Below are 22731 nucleotides of genomic sequence, written 5' to 3'. Positions count from 1 at the left end.
AAACAGAGGGGTGTGCTGTATTCTTGTTATACGATGCAGCCCTGCATTTTTTTTAAATGATGCAGTGTGGTGTGCTAAATAGCTTGCAGCGCTGCGCCATTCCTTTGTGAATAAGTCCCTAGGTTCCCAGAAGACAGAAGTTTGCAGACTAATTACATGTGACGGACCCACATTCCTTGCAACTAGTAACCCACTAATCCCATGGCGCACGTGCGCCCTAGGGCGGACCCCGGCAGTCCCACCACCGAACAGACACCGAGTGGGTGGTGGGTAGAGGCCATAAATGGACAACACATTAATCGCTCCCAGCAGTCCCTTCCAGCTCCCTCTCCTGCTCGTGCCTAAATCGCGAATCAGCTAGAATCTAGTGGCTTGTGGATTCCTACCATGCGTCATGCCATCAAATACAGTTAACCCCAGTTATATCCCCCTGGTTTGTACAGTTTGAATCATTAACTGGTGCATAGCCCCACACAAAGCGTAGGGTTGACGGTGAGAGCGAACACCCGACACCCAGTACATCTCGTCAAATGCCCTGCAAGGCTACATGACTCACTTCACAGCTCTCTCTACGTTGACATTACTACTTATTGAAATGTTGAAGATGTCATGTACTGAGACGATATTCTACCCCATGGTCAGATGTATACTTGATCAGAATATGTTCTACCAGAGTTTGCTTATGATACCTTAACAATTTCTCATACACCATCAAAGGCTATAAATAGGTGGCGTCTTCAGCACCACCAAGAAGTTGAAAGAGGTAGAGAGGACACTAAATCCCTCTCAGACAGCTGCTACTTCTATTGTCACTGTACTTATAGGCAGTGCTGCTATCATTTGGGACACCAAAATTAATTCCAGTCAACACAAATCATGGATGGTAGAACTGTGAAGAAGGGCTGTGATAGATGTAGATGTTAAGACCACAAATGGTGTAAAGAAATGTAGCCACCTATTAGACCGGCTGCCTGTTTCAAAATACATGCCAATTGTTTTCTGCAATTCAGGGGCTTATGGGGGCTTCCAAAACCTAACTATAGCATAATTTTAATCTTATCATTTTTCAGTTTTTTAAGTTAAGGTTTTAGCACCTAAATTATCAATGTCACTTTAACCTTTAGTTTGACTTTTCAGTGAATTTATATATCTATATATTATCTGTAGGTGGTTGCAAGTAGGCAGTTATAGGTAGTTAAAGGTAGTACCTACTTAGCAAAAGCATTTTTTCTGCCAATTAGTTTGGTGCCATTGGACAAATGTTCAGGAAATATTCAAAATAAGTATGACAGTCAGTTCAGCTGCTGTGCTGAAAGTTTCGGGGTGATTCATCAAGTGCAAATTCTCATAGGGATTTTGGACACAACTACAGCCTGAACTGCTAAACAGAATCACACAAAATGTGTCAGAAAGGTAGCTCTTGGCCAAGAAAGCGACCTTTTTGTGACTTTGTGTAAATCTGTTCACTAATTCTTGAGATATTAAGGGACATCCAGATTTGTATATATAGGGACACAGATCTTCCGAGAATCTGATAGCCCCATGCCGAAATCTGATTGGCTGTCAACAATTCAACCAGGAAGTGTTGGCAGTCATCTTGGGACTCTGCTTCAGCCAATAACCCAGAAAAACATTAAATAAAAAGAGAGGCAGGGTAGGAATACCCTGATCCCCTAGCTCTGGTCCGGTCCTGCTGGAACCCCGCCAGGGGTGAACAGCACTTTAAAAAAAAAGAAAATTTCTGTAAAATTCCAATGGGGCTACAAATCCACTGCAAACATTTTACAAACAATCATGCGTGGTTTCCCATGTTTGTTTTAGTTGAGAAAGAAGCTCCTGGTAGGACCAGGTCCTGGTGGTATGCCGAGTTTATAAATTTAATGGAGTGGGTGCACGTGGCCCCCCTCCAATCACAATTGTTGCTCCGGGGACCTCCTCCTCACTGGGCTACACAGACAAAATGAAGGGGACTGCCCAAACCCCCTCTTAGGGATTTTAGAACCCCCACCTCCCCATTGCGAAAAAACCCAATATGGAGGGATCCACATGGACCCCTGCACAGGGGACCAACATCTCCCTGTGGACAAATCCCAAATTTTAACATGGAGAGGGGCCACATGGCCCACTCCTGGCCCATATGCAGCCCCAAGGACCACCCCCTCCCCAGGGCCAGTCCGTGTAGAACTAGGAGGCCCTCCTCCTGGAGCCATATATTTCCCTGGGGACTGGTACCCTCCAGGCCTGGCTGCTGCTATTTCCTGAGGAGCCCAACTTTGGGAGAAAGCTGTTTGCTTTTTCTTGGTGGGAGCTGTGACTGCTCCCACCAAGCAAAAGCAAACACTCCTCTTTCAGCAAGCAGGAGCTGTCAAAGTGCTCCCGCTTGCTGGAAGCGGAGTCTCTTTCCATGCCGTTTGTCATGTAGGCAGGGAAAGTGATGAAAATATTTCTCTTGCACGCAGGGAGCTGCATTTCCAGCAGCTTCCTGTGTGTGAGATGAATGCAGGCTCCCACAGGAGGTGGGGAGCCGGCTTGGACAACGGGGGCTTGAGCTTCCCCCCACATCCCCAACATGTACACTGGGGGCCACATTACACATGCGTCGCATTTTCCTTCAATGCAACAGTTGCACCTTTAAAAAGCTGCACCCGGTGTAATGAAGCAAAATGTACCTCATTATGGCAGATGCACTGCCCCCGGGGCAGCTGCAAATTTGTGCTACCCTCTGGGCAGCGCATTCATGTGAAATACATGGAGGATGCTTTGAGGCCGCTCCATGTTTTAATGTGCATGTGGCAACCTGCCTACACTTTTAAAGGGACTAGAGATCCCCTTGCAGGCGGGTGCAGTCAGTGACTGCATCTGCCTGCAAGCGGATATATGTAAAGTCTACCCCCTGCAGAGGGCTGCTCTAAGGAGCTTCTTTGCCTCTGTGCCAACATCTGTAATAAGGCGAGGGCGCAGAAGCAAAGTAATTTCCTCAATTCCATGGGGCACAACTACATGCACATGAGGGCAGGCACCCTGGAAGAAAGAAGTGGTGCTTTAAGTGTGCTGGCGCTATTGGTATTAAAGAAGGGGCAGCACAAGCATCTGCTGTAATACCAAAGTGCCCTGGGGGCATGCAAAGTGGGTGCAAATGCCCATTGCGCCTCCGGGACATTTTATGTAATACGGACCAGTTGTCCTGGGTAGGACCAGGGAACACAGGGAGACTTGGCCGGGTCCTGAGGGTTGGGGTCCCTGGGCTGAAATTGGACATGGAGAGGGCCCATGCAGCCCCCATCCCCATTGAATTATGGGCGGGCCCCAGGGGATGGGGTCCCTGGGGCTGAAAACAGCCCTATTTAGTTAGTGGTGTGCAAAGGTCTTTCCGCCATTTCCCACGTTGATGGACAGCTTAACAAAAGGCTCTTGAGAGTGTTTACAGACGATTTGGAGACGCATTATTGATGCTGACGAATACAAGGATATCTTCGCCAAATAAAGAAGCACTTACTTCATTTCGTCAAGAGGAAGTATACCTGTTTGGTGGAGAGTCACCTCTTTGTAGTCTCGCCATGTTCTCTTGATGAGGATTCATGTTATCACGGATTTATGGATAAAGATGCTTGAGGAACAATCACATTATCATAATTTCATACACACGAGGTCACTGGAGACATTACCCTGTTGTCCTTTATGCAGCTGTAGCAGAATATGCACCAGGCATTTACCAAATAAGTTAGTATTTACTAATTAACCAGATGAAAGTACTCCAGTTGGGTAGACATTTTCGGCAAAACTGGGGACTATTCTGGGGAAAAATTAGGTTCCAGGCTTGACCTAGTACACATTTCACAGAAATTAAACCTCAACGGGAAGAACTTCCAAATATAAACATAGCCGGTGCCGCAGTTGAAGCTTCATTTCCCTAAAGCACAAACTTCAAGGGCTTGGTGAAGGCAAATCAAATATGTTTCCTCTCATATTCCACACTGAAAGGCAATCTCAAATCCTTAATCGAGGTGCTTGTATCATTGATCAAATGGAGCATAATCTAATCTGTAGTGACTGTGATGTGTGGTTTCTTTCTTTTCATCTCCTGGTTAGAACAGAGTCCATGGTACTCCCTTTTAAATATCTTAAGTATGCAAATGCCCATAGTGCCACTCATACACCCTCTCAGAGACACACACAGGCACTCACAAACCCAATTCCTTCTGGTTTGAACCCCGCTTTTACTCTTACTTTTTCTCTTACTTTTTTTCTCTTACTCTTTTCCCTTACTTTTCCACCTTACTGTATTCCACCGAATTTTCCCATTTAACATCTATCTTCCTCTTATATATCCCAAGCCAACTTGTTCCCCGCTCTTTCTTCACTCATCTCAGTATACACTCTCTGTTTTCAAACTCCCTACCCAGCCTTTCCTTATTCTTCCTTATCCCTCATTCTCACACTCTCTGTCCTATGGACTGTATTCACGTTTTCGCCATTCTTCCCTATTTTTCGTCTCACACTCTCTGTCCGATTATTTGATGGACCCCTTGACTGTCCAATATGATTTCCCTACCTAACATGGCCGATCAGGATTAATTTTTGTTTCATCTTACTTCACTTTGTTAGTGTATTGTTATTTCGACCATTCGATCCTCTGTCATATTTTTTTCTTTTCCTTCATACCCACTGGATTACAATTAGGAACCCACAGGACCATTTTTACGTTTTCATACCCTTCCCGTTTCTTTTCCTATGTCGTCTTTCCACCCTTTCCTTTACGTCGTCTTCGTCTCACTTAGTCCGTCATTTATATCGCTCACCCCTAATCCACGTACATCTTGTTTGAAACGACAAACTGACACTGAACGCGGAGACGCTATTGCAAAACCGCATTGCGTGGTTTCGGGTAAGATTTCTTTTGTTCACTTTGCAACACCTTCGGACGTCTATTTTCCACCACGAGCTATGATCAGCTTGTTCACCGGGCTTATGAGCACTTTTCTTTTAACTCGTCTTCACGTGATTTTCTGTACGATTCTTCCGGGTCTTTTACCGCTTCCTGCATTACCCCAGTAACCCTGCGTATACTTTGACTGGATGGCTTTGTCACGTTTCACCTATTTCAACCTTACACAATCGCGTTACTCATTTGAGTTCACTCATTTATTATTATTTTTTCGCACTTTGTTTACCAGCTTTAACCGCTTTGGGTTAGCACATGCTTTTTCTGGTTATTGTGTTTCTTTTTTCTAACCTATCGAGGAATAGGGCCCCCCCCTAAAACGATGTTAATTTCCTTTACAGATCCCCTGATGAAGGGACCTTTGTCCCGAAATGCATAGGGATATTCGCATTTCGAAACCTGCATGTTGATGTCATTGAACCATACTATCCTGTCTATATGAATATTAATATATGACTTCACGGATTAAAATCGAATAAAAAACATTGGACTTGTACCTGATTAATTTTTGAAACAACTGAGGTTACGACCTCCATAGGAGCTCCACAGGACTTCGTGTGGGTGTTTCTCACGCCCCCTGTCAATAGTTTGCAAGTTCGTCTCCACCAGCCGGAAGAGACGTGTTCCTGAGGCTCCCAGAAACTAATCAAGCTCTTTTAGGTTTACCTGCTTTTGAACTATACTTTCCTCTCATATTCCACACTGAAAGGCAATCTCAAATCCTTAATCGAGGTGCTTGTATCATTGATCAAATGGAGCATAATCTAATCTGTAGTGACTGTGATGAGTGGTTTCTTTCTTTTCATCTCCTGGTTAGAACAGAGTCCATGGTACTCCCTTTTAAATATCTTAAGTATGCAAATGCCCATAGTGCCACTCATACACCCTCTCTGAGACACACACAGGCACTCACAAACCCAATCACAGTCCCACACATCCACTCACATCCACACACAGACCCATATTGCCACTCAAAAAAATCTAGTCACACACCCACACAAGGACTCACACACCCCCTCCTAGACCCACACAGGCACTCACACATCTACAAGCAAACCCATAGCATCACTGACATACCCACTAACAGACACATGCAGGCACTCACACACCCACTCATAGACCCATAGTGCAATTCACAAACCCAGTCACAGACCCACACAGGCACTCACACGCCCACTCACATACCAATACAGCTACTCACACAGCCACACAGAGACCCATACAGCTACTAAAAAACACTGACTCACAGAACAATATAGCCATTCATACACCCACTTACCAAACTATATAGCCATTCACACACCCATTCTCAAAGTTTACAGGTGACAGCTGGGAAATAAAATTTAAAAACCATAGACATTCACTGAAAAAAATAAAGGTTTCAGATACGTTATAGTTAGGAAATAGAATTTTAAAAAACCTTAGAAATTCACTAAAAGAAACAAAGGTTACAGGACATTCTTGTTTGGAAATATTATTAAAAAACACACAGAAATTCACTGAAAAATCCAAAGGTTATAGGGATGTTATAGTTCAGATTTCAGATTTCACTTGTACAAAACCCCAGAAATTCAGCAGTTATAGTTACCTGAGCTAACTATAAGTCATACCCCCATCATGCACTGTGTCTCTGTTTTTTATTCTATTCTCTAAATATAACGTCCCTGAAACTTTTGTTTTTTTCAGTGAATATAACACTGAATATATATATATATTTACTGCTCCTCCGCACCATACATCAGGAGCACTCACGAGCCGGCATCGGCAATACTGTGGTGCTCCGTGTAATGAATCAACACTCCAATGCTCCTCTTTTCCCAGAACAAAGCCAACACTCGCGGGGCAATTGCGCAGAGATTTTATTTTTCTTAGCAACAAACGCATTTCAGCATACGCGCCGACAAAGGCGCGCATGCCGAAACGCGTTTGTTGTTAAGATAAATAAAATCTTTTCGCAATTGCCCCACGAGTGCTGGCTTTGTTCCAGGAAAAGAGGGGCATTGGAGCGTTAACAAAGCCAGCACTCGTGGGGCAATTGCGAAAAGATTTTATTTATCTTAACAACAAACGCGTTTTGGCATGCGCGCCTTTGTCGGCGTGTATGCTGAAATGCGTTTGTTGCTAAGAAAAATAAAATCTCTGCGCAATTGCCCCGCGAGTGTTGGCTTTGTTCTGGGAAAAGAGGGGCATTGGAGCGTTAATATATATATATATATATATATATCTCCTGCTCCTGCCAAAACGCATCTTGTGTGCCATTGAAGCCTAAAAAAATCAAGGTGAAGAGTCTTCGTGATTGCTGTACTTTGTACCTGGAGCAGGAGATATATATATATATATATATATTAACGCTCCAATGCCCCTCTTTTCCTGGAACAAAGCCAGCACTCATGGGGCAATTGCGAAAAGATTTTATTTATCTTAACAACAAACGCGTTTCGGCATGCGCGCCTTTGTCGGCGCGTATGCTGAAATGCGTTTGTTGCTAAGAAAAATAAAATCTCTGCGCAATTGCCCCGCGAGTGTTGGCTTTGTTTGGACTGCCTTTCTCAATTGGCAGCCCGTGACAGCGTCTTTTAAATTTTCATAAACACGGTTCATTGGTGGTTCGAATGAGGTCTAAAAAACAAACAAAAGACTATGCAGATCTGATGGGAATGCAAAAGCAGTTCGGCCATCTTGTAACATGTAAAATTCATCATTTTCGCCAAGTTTGTGTTGCACAACTCAAATGAATATGTACAAATCTCTTAATCATTAGCTCACCCTGGATGGGCTTCATTTAACTCATTGTCTACACTCATTTCAGACCTCCGTTTGTTCTGAGCAAAATATGGATATTTAAACATAATTGAACCGTGTATGGATATACCCTATATCAAAAATACACAGCAAAACTATCACTGTGCAACAATTAGACACTCCTTACCATCAATAAAAAAGGAAATGAAAAGAAAAGAAAATCGAGATAAGAAGGAAGAGAGAAAAAAGGGAAAAAAAAAACTTTACATTTTCTTCTGCAATAATTGCAGCTACAAGCAATCCAGAACCATACTAAGTTTCCTTAAAGATGTATTGACAACTCCTTTCCACTGTTGAGTCCCTGATGTACTTTGGTTTGCATGTCTATGATGAATTTAGACTCCCGTCTCCGAAGTTCCAGTTGTCTGTTCCCTCCTCTGATGTTACCAGACACATGATCTAAACAGAAATAGCTCAACAGATCCCTGTTGCTGCTATGATGGCTCTCGAAATGTTGAGCCACCGGATATGTTACGTGCTCCAAATTCCTTATTTTGATGGGGTGTATGGTACTACCAATGTACCTGAGCCCACACAGACACACTAAACAGTATACCGTGTGGCTGGTGTTACAATTCATAAACTTGTCTATTTTCCTAGGAGACCTCAGTCCTGGTACATCATACGTCAGGACCTTATTACTAGTCTTGCATGCCTTGCACTTTTTACAAGGGTAAAAACCCTTGACCTGGCCAAAACAGGAATCACTGCTCTTCTTGATAAGGTGACTTTGTACTATCTGATCCTTCAAAGATCGTGCCTTTCTGAAGGACAATACCCCCTATAACTGGATCTGATTTGAGAATGTGCCAACTCTTCCTCAGCACCTGTCTTAACTAGTTGGCATTACTGGAATAGTTGGTGATCATTCTCCAATCATTAGATTGTGATAATCCGTTCTGTTTTTTTTCATTTTGGTGTTAGACATCCCAGTGATCAGTTCTATTCTAGACTTGCTGTCCACCTTCTTTTTAGCACTAAAAAGTACTTCACTGCAGTAGCCCCGTACTTGAAATCTTGCTATGCTGTCATCGGAAGCTGCTTGGAAATCACATCCCCTAGTGCAGTTCCTTTTTATCCGCAGCAGTTCGCCATACGGAATACTGTTGATCCGTTTATCCAAATGAAAACTGCGGGCGTGTAAAACGGAGTTACCCGCTGTGGATTTTCTATGTAAGATGGTACAAAGTCTACCCTCAGATACAAAGACTTTCAGATCAAAGAAGTGAACTGCTTTCTTACTCACTTCTCCAGTAAATTTTAAGTTGAGATCATTGGTGTTCAATATTGTGACAAACTCCTTAGCTGATTTCTCCATCCCACTATATATGATGAATAAGTCATCAATATATCAGTTCCAGCTGACCAGTCTACTGGTCCATTCTTCATTGGCATCCGACAAGGTCACCCACTTCTCCCAACAGCCTACGAAAAGATTCGCATAACTGGGGGTGAAGCAGGTGCCAATGGCCATGCCTTGTGTTTGTCTGAACATTTGTTCCTGGAAAAGAAAGATTTATTCGTCAGACAGTATTCAACAAATTCAAGGAACATGGTGTTATGCTCTATGTACTTTAACCCCTTCGCTGCTGGTGTCGGCCAACGGCCGTTGCGCCCACTACCTTCGTAGTGCTGCGCACGTCCGTTGGCCGACGCGGCCCTGCCCACTGCGCTAATCCGCCGCACAGCGGCAGAATTGCCGCCGCGCTTAAGTGGTTAAGGAACGTTCCTTGAGGAAAAAATCAATAGCTTCCAAGCCTTTACAATGTTGGATACTTGTAAAAAAGGCTGGAAATATCCAAGGTGATTATGACAAAGTCTGACTCCCAAGGTATATTGTACTAGTCGTGCAGGTATGTGAGGATGTTGTAGAATCTCAATGGGAACTACAGTTGGGCATCCATAGTGTTGGATGTAATGCCCTCACACACCCTTGCTGGTGTCATGCTTCATCATCTGGCCTTGCTCCTCGTTGGGTCGGCGGTGCAATACCCAACGGGCGACACCTCAAAGAGGGGCACTTTGGCGGAGATCTTTTATCCAACTGCCGTATGATGAAGTGGGGGTGTGGGCCCAGAATAACGTAGACTTGGTTTGTGAGTTTAAAATAGGGCTAGAAGTACCAGGATCAGGTTTATTCTGGGGGTCCCCTGCTCTAATAAAAAAAAAAAAACTAACCGGTTCTCGTTGGAATATTTTGTTTCCTGTATCAAGTCTAGGTTTAGTATGTGCTCTGGTTGGTCGACATGTTTCTCGCCTGTGTCTAGTGACTGGCGATTCTTCAGGACCCAAAATATCAAGAAAAATATTTTCTTTTGAATTACAGTCTACGTTGGTGAGATCTGTTCTAGGATCTAATGTTCAGTGACTATTTAAACAAATAAAGTGAGTGTAGTACAATGTCTATACCTGTGTTGCGCGTCATCTACCTAATGGTTAGAGAATCTAGGCAACAACAGTACCTGGCGATCTTTACATCGGATATAGACTTCCAGTCTCTTGGAGTTAGGATGTTGTAGAACCTGGCTGCATGGGGTAGATGCTGAAGGCTTGTTACACGGGCGACTAACTCCAAGAGACTAGTATAGACATTGTACTACACTCTCTTTATTTGTTTAAATAGTCACGGAACATTAGATCCTAGAACAGCTCTCACCAACGTAGACAGTAATTCAAAAGAAAATATTTTTCTTGTTATTTTTCTTGATATTCTGGGTCCTGAAGAATCGGCAGTCACTAGACACAGGCGAGAAACATGTCGACCAACTAGAGCACATACTAAACCTAGACTCGATACAGGAAACATAATATTCCAATGAGTACCGGTTAGTTTTTCTTTTTTAATTAGAGCAGGGGACCCCCAGAATAAACCTGATCCTGGTACTCCTAGCCCTATTTTAAACTCACAGACCAAGTCTACGTTATTCTGGCCCCACTCCCCCACTTCATCATACAGCAGTTGAATAAAAAATCTCCGCCAAAGTGCCCCTCTTTGAGGTGTCGCCCGTTGGGTATTGCACCACCGACCCAACGAGGAGCAAGCCCAGATGATGAAGCATGACACCCGCAAGGGTGTGTGAGGGCATTACATCCAACACTATGGATGCCCAACTGTAGTTCCCATTGAGATTCTATAACATCCTCACATACCTGCATGACTAGTACATTCCTTTTTGTTCTGAGGAACAGCTCAGCCTTTTTGTATCACATACATTTCAGCGCATACGCTGTAGCTGGACCTTCTACTCCTTCCGAGTAGTAACCGCCCTTCCCTAAATTATCTTTCTCCCTATTGTTGGAAAACAATCCCAAGGTATATTCTCAATTCTTTTTAAAAAGTCATTAGTGTCCTGGATGTAAGAGGTCAGTTCCACGACAAAATCAAACAGAAAGAAATCAACAAATGTGGACATGTTCTTGGTTAAACTTCCCTTCGAAGAAACAATAGGACGCCCAGGGGGTTCACACTATCCTTATGTAACTTCGGCAAATGATAAAAAGTTTAAATAACTGGGCATTTGCAATCCAATAACTTAAATTAATCATTGTCCAACTTGCCTTTCTGTTTCCATTTCCTTATGAGATGTCAATAAGACTCAAAACTCTTTGAGTACTCCTTCATGGTGACCCGCGTGTAGTAAGAAACATTGATTGATTGTTTGAATGCTTCCTTACAGTAAAACTCAGATGTTAAGTGTACAATAATGCCCCGCCTTGTCAGAAGGTTTACAGACTATTGATTGATCTTCTCGTAATTCTTGAATTGCCTTTCTTCGTTGTACCGTGATATTGTTGGTAACTCTCTGTTTATCTTCCTTCAATCTGAGCTTCATGAGATCTTTGGTAACCTGATCAGTGAATAAGTCAATAGCATAATTTGGCATTTGGGAACACATTTGGAGACTGGCTTGAAAGGATTCTTTACACTTTCTTGGGTCACTCTCTCGTCTCCTGCTCTTAAAGGAGCCACGTGATCTGATATGGTGATGGCCCCCTCCTCTTGCAATTCCTCTAAGATGGCTACTGTTCTCAAGTCATTTACAGTAAGTAAATCCAATCCTCTATCCGATGTTCGAGTTGGTTTAGCTAGATTTCTTGGACCTTGCAATTTGAAGAATTTCTTTAATTTCATTTTTCAGCAAATTTAAAAAGATCAATTCTCGTCTGTGTGTATTCGAATTTCTTGGATGGACAAAAAGTTAATCCTAGTTGAAGAACTGACCTCTCAATGTCAGTAAGAATCCTTGGAGTGAGATTTACGATGGTCAGGCTGTCACTTGTAGACATTTGGCTCCCTGTTTGCATCTTGTTACTCATGGTGATGCGTTGCTGGTACTGTGCCAGCCGCCTCTCCTCGTTGGGCGTTTCTTTTCACTTCTGGTGGTTTGCCTTTCCCCCCCTCTTCCCAAAGTCAGTCGTATTAGACAAAACTTCTTGAAAAAAGGGGGTTGATGCTTCCGCACCGGCTTGTGGTGCCACCCTCTGGCCCGTGGGTTGTTCTGAGTCTGTGACATCGGATTCTGAGGTCACCAAATGTTCCACTGCATTCTGGTTTCTGTTACTTTGTAAATGATGCCGCGGTGCATCGAACTTTTTTGCAAAATTTAAGACACGACCTAACTCGTAATCTCGAGCATGTCTTTCAAATTTGCTTACGTTGCTTTATTTTTTGTTCGTAGTTTGTTAAACGTTTTTTCATAGCTCCAGTGAGCTCCTCCACCTTGTTCTTGTCGGTGTATGTAGCAATATCACTTTCTAGAATGCTACTCTCCTCTAGTGCCCAGGCCAGATCGCTCCAGGCAAATTTAACCAGAATCGTTAGCATTCCCTGGGAGCAATTAGCAGTGTGTTCCACCCATTCCTTGAGGAGCAATGGGTCTGGATTTTCATAGGCTTGGACCGTAAAGATCCGCAGCCCCCTTGCTGCGCGTTGCACATCAATATAATTTTGGAAATATATATATTTCTTTTTTCTTTTTTATTTAAGCAATGACTAAGTACCAAACCAAACGTTGGTGGCGCTATGTTGCAGGGATTTCGGACATACACAGAACTATGTGCTGGATTATGGGACTTCGGCGTATAGGGACTGTGCCTTCCCCTACTGCCTTACTTCCCAAGAGCCCAGGACCGACTAACTATAATGTCTAATTCACCCTCCTTCTCACTCACAGAGAAGCAAATTATTTGACACCTCTAGAACACAACACTCCTGTATCTCTCAGGAATTGTAGTAACAAGATATACCTTTTTGCTCACACTCTCATACCTGTGAACAATAAGATTTGACTGAGACACAAATATAGTTTAAAATGTTTATTTTAACTAACATGCTCTAACATACAGTATACGTGCCACAACAAGCACAAAAAAGCATAACATGTATATCGTTAGCATTGTAGCTAGGCCATATATCTTAAAGGGAGATGTCTTCTTATATAGACTCTGGAGAAAGGACCATAGTGCCTAACCTCCCTCCCCTTTGGTAGATGGAATATTATTATATAATAGAAGATCTCTGGGCTTTGTCAGCAGTCCTCATACCTTAGACCATAGATGGTATTTCTACATAATAGGTGCATGTTGCTCTTCTCTCTGGAAAGGTCCTCCTCCAAGTATGTGTTACCTAAATATCTATCCCCGTAGTATCAAAGTGCGAGCTTCCAGCAGCAGTTGCGCTAGTGTGTTTTGTCTAAGTGCTAGGGCCTGACCAGAACAGAATAACAAGGGGCATTGTTTATCAACCTTGCTCACAATCTTCAGACTAAACGTCAGGAAATAGCAAAGAACAAACACAGTAAACAGTTTCCAATGTGAAAGGCATAAACAGTCTTGCAAATATAAAGCTGTGTAGTAATGTGCCCAAAAGAGGCATCATGGCTGCAGGGTTCATGCTAACTTATTGATGTCCACAATGTCCCTATCCGCCACGGGACAGTTTTATAGAAAATAATTTTTTTGTTTTCTGAATAACTTTGGCACAATTTGACAAATCGTAATGTCATTTTCCTCAAAAAAGTGAATCCACCTCAGCAGCTTTCTGTAAAGTTTTAAGGTGATCTGTTAAGCAGGGGGTGAGAAAAAAGCCTTTGGGCATTTAGCACATAGTACAAATATTAATATTAATCAAATCAAATCAAGGGGTGGTCCCAAAACATGACTTTTCCATGCAATTTCCTATGGGAATTCTGAACAGTGCTATAGCCATAACTGCTGAACAGAATTACACCAAATTTGGACGTTAGATTGTTAATTAAAATGTATAGATATTTCAGTCCACAGAAACTTCAAGGGTAGTCAAGTGGAGCACCGCAGCATGGCAAGTACAAAATACGTAGTCTGATTAGCTGACTGCAAGATGAAGACTTGGTCCCTGTGTTCTAAAACACAAATAAAAATAAGGCATACAGTAGCATGGTAAGGGTACTCTGTTCCCTTGGCGGTTAGGTGTGGGGGGGGGAATTAAAGAGGATCCCTCTCAGGTTTTAATTCAAATGAAATGTTTATTTTGTGTATCACCATGGTACCACCATACTACCATGGCACTCAGGGTGGCCCTCACAAGGTAGTACTGTGGTATTGTGGTACTTAGCACAGGCACCAACTTATACCCACAAGCATAGACTCATACACAGACAGACACACTCATTCAGATGCCTACACCCCTACACACACATAAAACAGTTATACACATGTGAATCTGAGACACAAACCCCTCTCCCACCGAATTAAACACACACAGCTATACACATCCACACCCACACACAGCCAACATCCATGTACACACACAGCCAAGACCCCGCACACACACTAACACTCCCCACACACTCCCTAGTCACACACATACACCCATATCACCACCCAGACACAAATGCACACACACCCACACACACTGACATACTCACACACACACACCTACATGTGGTAATAATTCCTTCTATAGTGTTGAAAAACCTTACAAGTTCACTAAAAAGGTTAAAGTGATAATTAGGTATGCAATAATCATTTACTTTACGTTAAAAAAAGTAGGAATTCACTGAAAAACAGGTTAAAGTGACATTGTAATTAGGTGAAAATATCAGTTGAAATTTAACATTTTAAACTGAAAAAAACACTGAAAATCACCAGTTATAGCTAACTTAAGTAACTATATCTTGTGCCAATGCTGAGCACTGCTGATGACCCCACATATTTCAGCACTCATACCATGTGCTATGACATTATGGATAACATCACTGCTGACATTTGAAATGGCATAATTGATGCCAACATTGTGCATGGTGGGGGAATTTTGTACTTCTGAAAACATCTCTCTCTAACTTATTTTAGTCCCTTTTACAATATATGAAGCTTCCAATGCTAAATACACATATGTCCTAACACATTTATAACCCTCTAGTTCTATGCCTGCATTAACATCTCAATTCCCATTTAAGTCAGCCTGCTGTTCAGGGAAGATAGTAAATTCAACAGCTTCTATTCCAGCTAAATGGCGTTCAGGAGTACCTTGCTTTTGTTTTGAATGAAAATTGTTATCACTATAGTTATTCATTAGAAGTTTGTGGTGACACTGCTGTGTATATTACACCGCTGTGTAAGTTAGCTCATAGTTGCGTAGGAAAGAGCATTGTTTGGGTTTGCTAATAACTTTGGCTCTGTTTGATGAATTTGCACAAATGAATCAGACTAGCTGCACTCAGTCACTAACCTGTTTAATAGAAGTACTGTGCACACCTAAAACGTTACTGGTAGTTAAATTGTGTACCATGCAACGTTTACATTAGTGAATCACACTTATATCCAGTACTACAATAGGCAGAATATTTTTCTATGGCGTCTTTATCATCTATTTTGTTTTCTAAAAACATCTAGTGGTTTATAAAGCAATTTGAGTAGTAGTAGCTTGGAATATGTCATCAATGTGATTTAAGATGTCATGAGTGATGTAATATGTGAAGTAATAAGCAGTGTGCATGGTTGGGGCTCAAGTTACAGTTATCTCACTACACTGAGCTGTCGCCAGTACGAAGTTATAATAGGACCATGTTCCTATAGGAAAAGAGTGTTTTGACTTGCCTATATCTTTAATGCCGTTTGACGAATCTTCACTGACTTTTCAAACAAAAAGTGCACCAGTCATTCCTGTGGTCCGTGCAAAGTTTCAGAGTGATTTGACTCCCGGAAGACAGCAGCCGAGAGCAGGTACACTGAGGGGAGCCGCGGATGCCAAAGCAAACACCGCGTGAAGAAGCCCCACGCTGTCTTTACCGAAGGGGCGCGACTATGCCTCTAAGGAAGATTTTTTTGTATCCCTACTGAATTTGTAGTGGGTTACTTATGGAAACCATCCGGTTATTCCACACTGTATATATTTTTCACACTTAGAGCCTCTCGGGAGGGTATGCCTTAGTGTGCGCACACCACCGGAGGACTTTTGCGTAGGTCCTGAAGAATGCTGAGCTAATTGCAAATTGACAGCAGAAACATGTTGACCAACTTTTGATCTCAATTAGGACTTCGGTTCCTTAACTTAGAACCTAGGGAGTCCGCCCACTTTGTTTTTATTCAATGCAGGTTGGCCATTATTAAAGAATTTTGTAAAGGCACTACCTTTGCATTTTTTAATACACTTACACATTCACGTTTAGTCACCTCCTAATTTGGGCACTGTTGCACTCACCACATCCTGCTCCGCTGTAACCAGGCGTCGTAGCACGCTGGGGAGACATTCGGTCACCCCAGCAGGGACCCAATGATGAAGCATGTCACCAACTAGTGGTGAGTGAGGGTCCTTCTAATAAGTAAGGTTATTTCCCTCCTTTTGACACTGGGTGACCAGTAAGCCCACCAGGTTTCTTCCCTAGAGGAGGACCCAAAGGGGCGTGCATAGGGAGACAGAGAGACTTTCGCTGTGTGCATGCACGTGTGTGAGCATTGATCGCATGTGCAGCACATAGCAGAATAACATCATGCCTCACTAATTCATTTTTGCTAGCACTTTTATCACAGTCACTCCTTTGTTGTTTATATTGATTTGTCAAGCGAGCACAGACATAAATGGGGGTAAAATAAAATGTGTTTTCCATGTTAATTCCCATAGAGATCTTAGACATAAATACTGACTGAACCGCTGGAAGTAATTACAATAAATTTAGCCGAATTGTAGTTCTTAGGCCAGAAAGCACGCTGTTTGTTATTTGGTGGAAATCCGTTCAGTAGTTTTCGAGATATTAAAGAAAATTCTAATTTGTATATCTGGGCAGAGCCTAAGCACAGATCTCATGGAGGGATCTGACTGGCTGCCTACACTTCAACCAGGAAGTGCTGACAGCCATCTTGGGACCAATATACATGATCGCACTACATTGAAATGCACTATAGTGAATTGCAGCTTTTGAGGGTCACAAAAAAGGAGAACTTATAAAAGGTGATAACAGGTTTTAGATACACCATAAATCATTTGTTGATGGTATTATACTAATTTTAGGAATTGTGTTGTATTCTAATGTGATTTTACCCTGTGAGAAAGCCTTATGGGATTTCATGATTCATGTAAATAAATGTAAATCCATATTTGTAAAGCACAAACTACTCACCCTTACGGGTCTCAAGGCACTGGCGACCATCGTGGAAATGAAGTGAGCTATTGCCCAGAGTCACATGGTGCTGAGCTGAGCTGCCGCCAAAGCTCGGGACCAAACCGTGAACCTTGTGCTCAGAAGTCAGCTGCCCTGGTGGCTGTACCATACCTCTCCATATTTGAGAGAAAATTGGTTTCTCACGATTTTCTGACAGAGGTTTAGGAAGGCGCTCCAAAGGCTGAATGAGAGCATATTTTCTGTAAATTCATACTATCTTTCGCAGCCATATTACTTCCTACAGGAGCAGCCTCTCAGTTGATTCCCTTGTATTCTACTGCAGCCTCCCAGAGTATTCCAAAGAATATCTAGAGGGCTGCCAATATTACTTTTACATCTCGATTGAATCAAACTAGTAAATGTAAAACATTTAATTTGCCAAGGAACAAAATGAGGGGGTTCAGTTTGTCACATAAAATATGATTAGTGCTGTAGGAAGAAACATTAGGACACATGTGAAGTGAGTTCTCTACTATTCTGACATGCAGACTGAAAAATTCACTTTCAACACAATCAGCAAACTGCCTGTTAACTCCCTGGTGATCAGCAGTTTTACCAGAGTGTTCTAAACAGCAAGTAGAGTACTAACATTCAGAATTCATGCCAAAAGTGTGGCACATTTGAAAGCCATCTTGATGGAACCGCAGTGGAAAACTGAAAGCGTTTTCTACTAAGGATACTACAGTAAAAGAGAAAATTAGGGTGATTCATAACAAATAATTCTCCTACGATGGCTACCAGAAAAACAGGAGCACACATATAGCACAAATATCACCCAAATGTAGCCCATGTATAGCCCAATGACAGAAGTGTGCAAAACACTAAGGGGCTGATTACGAGTTTGGCAGTGCTGCACCAGCTTTGCGCCACCACAGCACCACCAAAAACTGCGCATGACCCCCCGCAGATCACAAGTACAACTCTGGCAGGCTTTTTTTGTGCCGTTCCCATGGTGGTGCCCTGAAAATGAGCACCGCAATGAGAACGCAAAAGAAGTTCCATAATGGGATGGAATATGAAGTCCATGCCGTGCTGAAACCTGGGGTGCATGCAAAACAGGGGGACACATGAATGCATACCCATGGCAGTGGGGGTATGGAGGCCCTCTGTTTCCCCACTGCCAGCCTTTTCATGGTGGGCTCACTGCAATGAAAAATTTGGCAGTGAGGAAACTAGCCACCTCGGAAAACGGTGGTCGCAGGACTGCCACTGCTGTGTCACCACAACTCCGGCAGTCAAAGACCGCCAGACTCGTAATCTGCCCCTAATTTATTTTCTTTTTTTGCAGTTTTATATAGCGCAGACTTGACCCAAAGGTTTTGGAATGCTTTACAAGAGCATTAGATACATTACTCAAGGATACATTCATTTTGGTTTTAGGCATGAGGCGATGAAGTAATTTGCCCAGAATCACAGGATCACAGGATTTCGAGCTGATGCCGAAACTCGAACCTGGTTCCCCAGCTGCAAAGTCAGCAGCTCTGTTGCAACACCAAATCCTCTTCCATAAGTGTAGCATATAATCAAGTGATCAACTGGATAAAAAAAACAAAGATAGCAAAATATTTAAAAGTGCTTTCTCACTATTTGAGAACTCAGAAAGTATGTCTTCATTTTAATTACTTAGAGCACTAACCATAATTTGTATGGGAATAAGACCCTCTCATAGGGTGATGGGGGCAAATACAACACGTTTACCGCCCTGGGCAATTGGGAGGGGCAATAGCAGCACAACGGACCATGGAGGTCAGGGGAAAAAGGGGCATGGGCAACAAACCAATCATGTAGGACAGACAAGAGAGGCTATGGCATTATAAAAGACCATTGAGGGCAGAAGGACGAGGCAGTGGCTGTACAACCATACATATCAACAGACCCAATTCAAGCAGGAGACTCCAGATGTTTTTAAGCCTTATTTTATATGTCTCTTCCCTACAATCTCCTCTTTTTCAATTTAATTTAATAGGGAAAATCATTTCCCCAGATTTCTTTTTAAAAATCTCCCTCAATATGTTGGCAAATAAGGTATATATGCTCACTGAAGGAAAGAGGAACGGACAAGAGGGACATGGACTTGGATAACAGAGTGCAGGAAGGAGATGGCCAGGGGCACTGAACTGACCTTACAGGGCAGGTGTTAAAGGTTGCTACAGTACAATATACAACATAGGGCAAGCGGGGCAGCAGTGCAGCACAACGGACAATGGAAAGCAATAAGTAGGGCACAGGGCCATGCACATGGACAACAGAGAGAAGAGGGGAAAGAAGCAAGGGCTGTTAGCTGACCATACCGAACAGATAGGAGGGACAAAAGAAGCATAACAGAGCAAGAAGGACAGGAAGGAGTGAGCAGGGGCATGACAACCGACCAGACAAGGCAGAAGGGAGGAAATAGGGGTCTGCACATGGAAAATGGAGGACAGGGGCAAGGCGGCAGTGTAGAAGCAGGAGCAGCAATCTGACCAAGGAGGGCAGGTAGGATGGGCATTAGAAGCACAACACACCATGGAGGGCAACAGTGAGACTATATTGGCATACACACAGACAATGGAGAAAAGGTGGGAAGGGGCCAGGGGCAGCAAGCTGACCACACAGGGCAGGTGGGAGGGGCTGCGGCAGCACAGAAGACCGTGCATGGCATGCTGGAGCCTCAGTGGCATGCTGGAGCCTCAGTGGCATCCATGGTGGTTAAAAGGGAGGAGGCAGGGTTATTCACAAAGGACCGTAGAGTACAAAAGTAAGGGGTAGGGGTGAACACAAACAAAAGCAGGCAAAAGAGTGGCTCCACAACAGACCACACCGGGTAACCAGGAGGGGCAGTTGCAGCACAACAGAGCATGGAGGGCAGAAGGGAGTGGCAGCAAAATGAGCATGGAGGATAGGAGGGAGGGGATACGGGCATGGAACTTGGACAGGCAGGATAGAGGTGGTATAGACAGGCAACAGCCATCTGACTATGCTAAGCAGCTGGGAGGGGCAGTGGCAGCCCAAAAGAATACTCAATATTAGAAAGGAGGGGCAGTGGCAGGTCCATGGAACATGGAGAGCAAAAAGGAGGGAGCAGGGTCATGCACATAGACATCAGTGGGCAGGGGGGAGGAGAGTAGGGGCAGCAAGCCAACCACAGTGGCTAAGCATAGAGGCAATGATCAGGCATAGATCTGGGCAACAAAGGACAGGAAGAGTGGGCAGGAACATCAAGCTAAATGGATGGCAGTGGCAGCACACTGGATCATGAAGGGCAGGAGGGAGGGGAATGGTGCATGGATTCGGACAACAGACGGTAGAGAGGAGGAAGATAGGGCAGCAAGCTAACTGTTCAGGGCAGCCAGAAAGGTCAGTGGCAAAATAATGGCCATACAGAGCTGCAATGAGGGAACAGGGGCCTGGGCTTTGAAAATGGATGGCAAGGAGCAGGGAAGGCAGGAGCAGAAAGCTTGAAGAGGGGCAGCACAATGCCAGGCCAGGCCCTGCTTCTAACCTCCCCACATGCATTGTGATGGGCATCTTACTTGATGTTAAAAAAAACTAGGAATTCACTGAAAAAAATTAAGGTAACATTGTCATTATACTTAGCAAATAGAATTAAAAAAACCTCAGAAATTCACTGAAAGAAAAAAGGTTACATGGATGTGATAGTTAGGAAGTAGAATTTAAAAAAACTCATTGAAAATAAACAAAGCTTACAGGGACATTATAGTTAACCTCAGATTTCACTCATACAAAACAAGTGAAATGCAACATTTATAGTTATCGGAGGAAACTATAGCTTATATTCTGCAATGCACTGATTATTACATCACTTATGACATGGCCGGTAACATCACTGATGACATCTCAAATTACATCACCGGTGACGTCACTGATAACATCATCCACAGAACCACTCACACACCCACTTACACCCCAGAGAAAGTCTCATATGCCCTCACAAACCTACACAACCACTTACATACGCACTCACTCATCCATGAAGCGACTCACACACCCACTCATTCACTCATACAGCTACCCACGCACCCATGTATTCAACCAAACAGCCACTCACAAAGCCACGTTCTCATCCACTCAATACAATCACTCACTCACCCATATAACCACACACACACTCACTCATACACCAATACAACCACTTACATGCCCATGCTGACATCTATACAAGCACTTCCACGCCGCTCACTCACTCACACAAATACTCTCTCCAATACAGCACACAACTCCCTTAACCAAATATCCATTCAAACAGCCATACAGCCACTTACATACCACTCACTCACCTATACAGCCATGCAGACACCCACTCACTCACTCACCCATAGTCACTCAATCACCGTCACCCAACTGTAAGCCACTCACACAACCACTCATTCACCCATACTGCCACTAACATACCCACTCACTCACTATACAGCCACTCATACAGCTACTCACACATCCACTTATACACCGAAACAGCGACTCGCACACCCATACAACCACTCAGATACACACTCTTACACACACATATAATATATGGTACAAGTTTATTTATTAATTTATTGTAGAGTTTTGTATAGCGCTAGCCAGACCCGAGGGTATTGGAGCGCTTCACAAAATGGGTTAAAGCAACATAATTAGGAGGTCGTACATACATTGATTCAAGGCGTAAGAGGAGGTTCTAAGTGATTAAATAATAAATACAGGTCAAGGAGACACCGAGTCACAAAAATGAGCATATGCCATGGGGGAAAGAGGTATAAGTCTTGGTGAGGCAGTGATTCTGACCAGCAGAGTGCAGGTTTGGGCTTTTCAGCCGCAATTAACCATTCAGGAGAGACCGGTTAAGGAAGTGGTCTTTGAGTTGTCTTTTGAATTGTAAGAAGGAGGGGGTAGTTCTGATATGAACTGGGATGGAGTTCCAGATTTTGGGGGCATTTCCAGAGAAAGATCGGGAAGCGGTTTTTGTTTGCGGATTTTCGGCGGGATGAGGAGTAGAGTGTTGGAGCTTCTAAGGCTTCTTGTCTGACCGGCCCTCTTGAGTTTGACGGCCAGGTAGGCTGGTTTCCCTGTGTGGAGGGCTTTGTGAGTGAGGCAGGCTGTTCTGAAATTGGCACACATTTCAATTGGGAGCCATTTTAGCTCTTTGAGTGCTGGCGAGTTGTGATCAAACTTCTTTACTCCGGTGACCATTCTGGCTGCTGCGTTGAGCGTGGATCTGAGAGGTGCTAGGTGGGGTTTTGCTGTACCTGTGAAGGAGGCATTCTGGTAGTCTAGTCTTGAGAGCACCAGGGATTGAGTGGCCTGTTTGAGGTCGTTAGGCGGGATGAAGGGTTTAATTTTGTTGAGAAGCTTCAGGTTAAGGAAGGCGCT

This window comes from Lissotriton helveticus, chromosome 4_1 (assembly GCF_964261635.1).
Source record: "Lissotriton helveticus chromosome 4_1, aLisHel1.1, whole genome shotgun sequence".
Taxonomy (NCBI): Eukaryota; Metazoa; Chordata; class Amphibia; order Caudata; family Salamandridae; genus Lissotriton; species Lissotriton helveticus.
Note: the sequence above shows the minus strand (reverse complement) of the source record.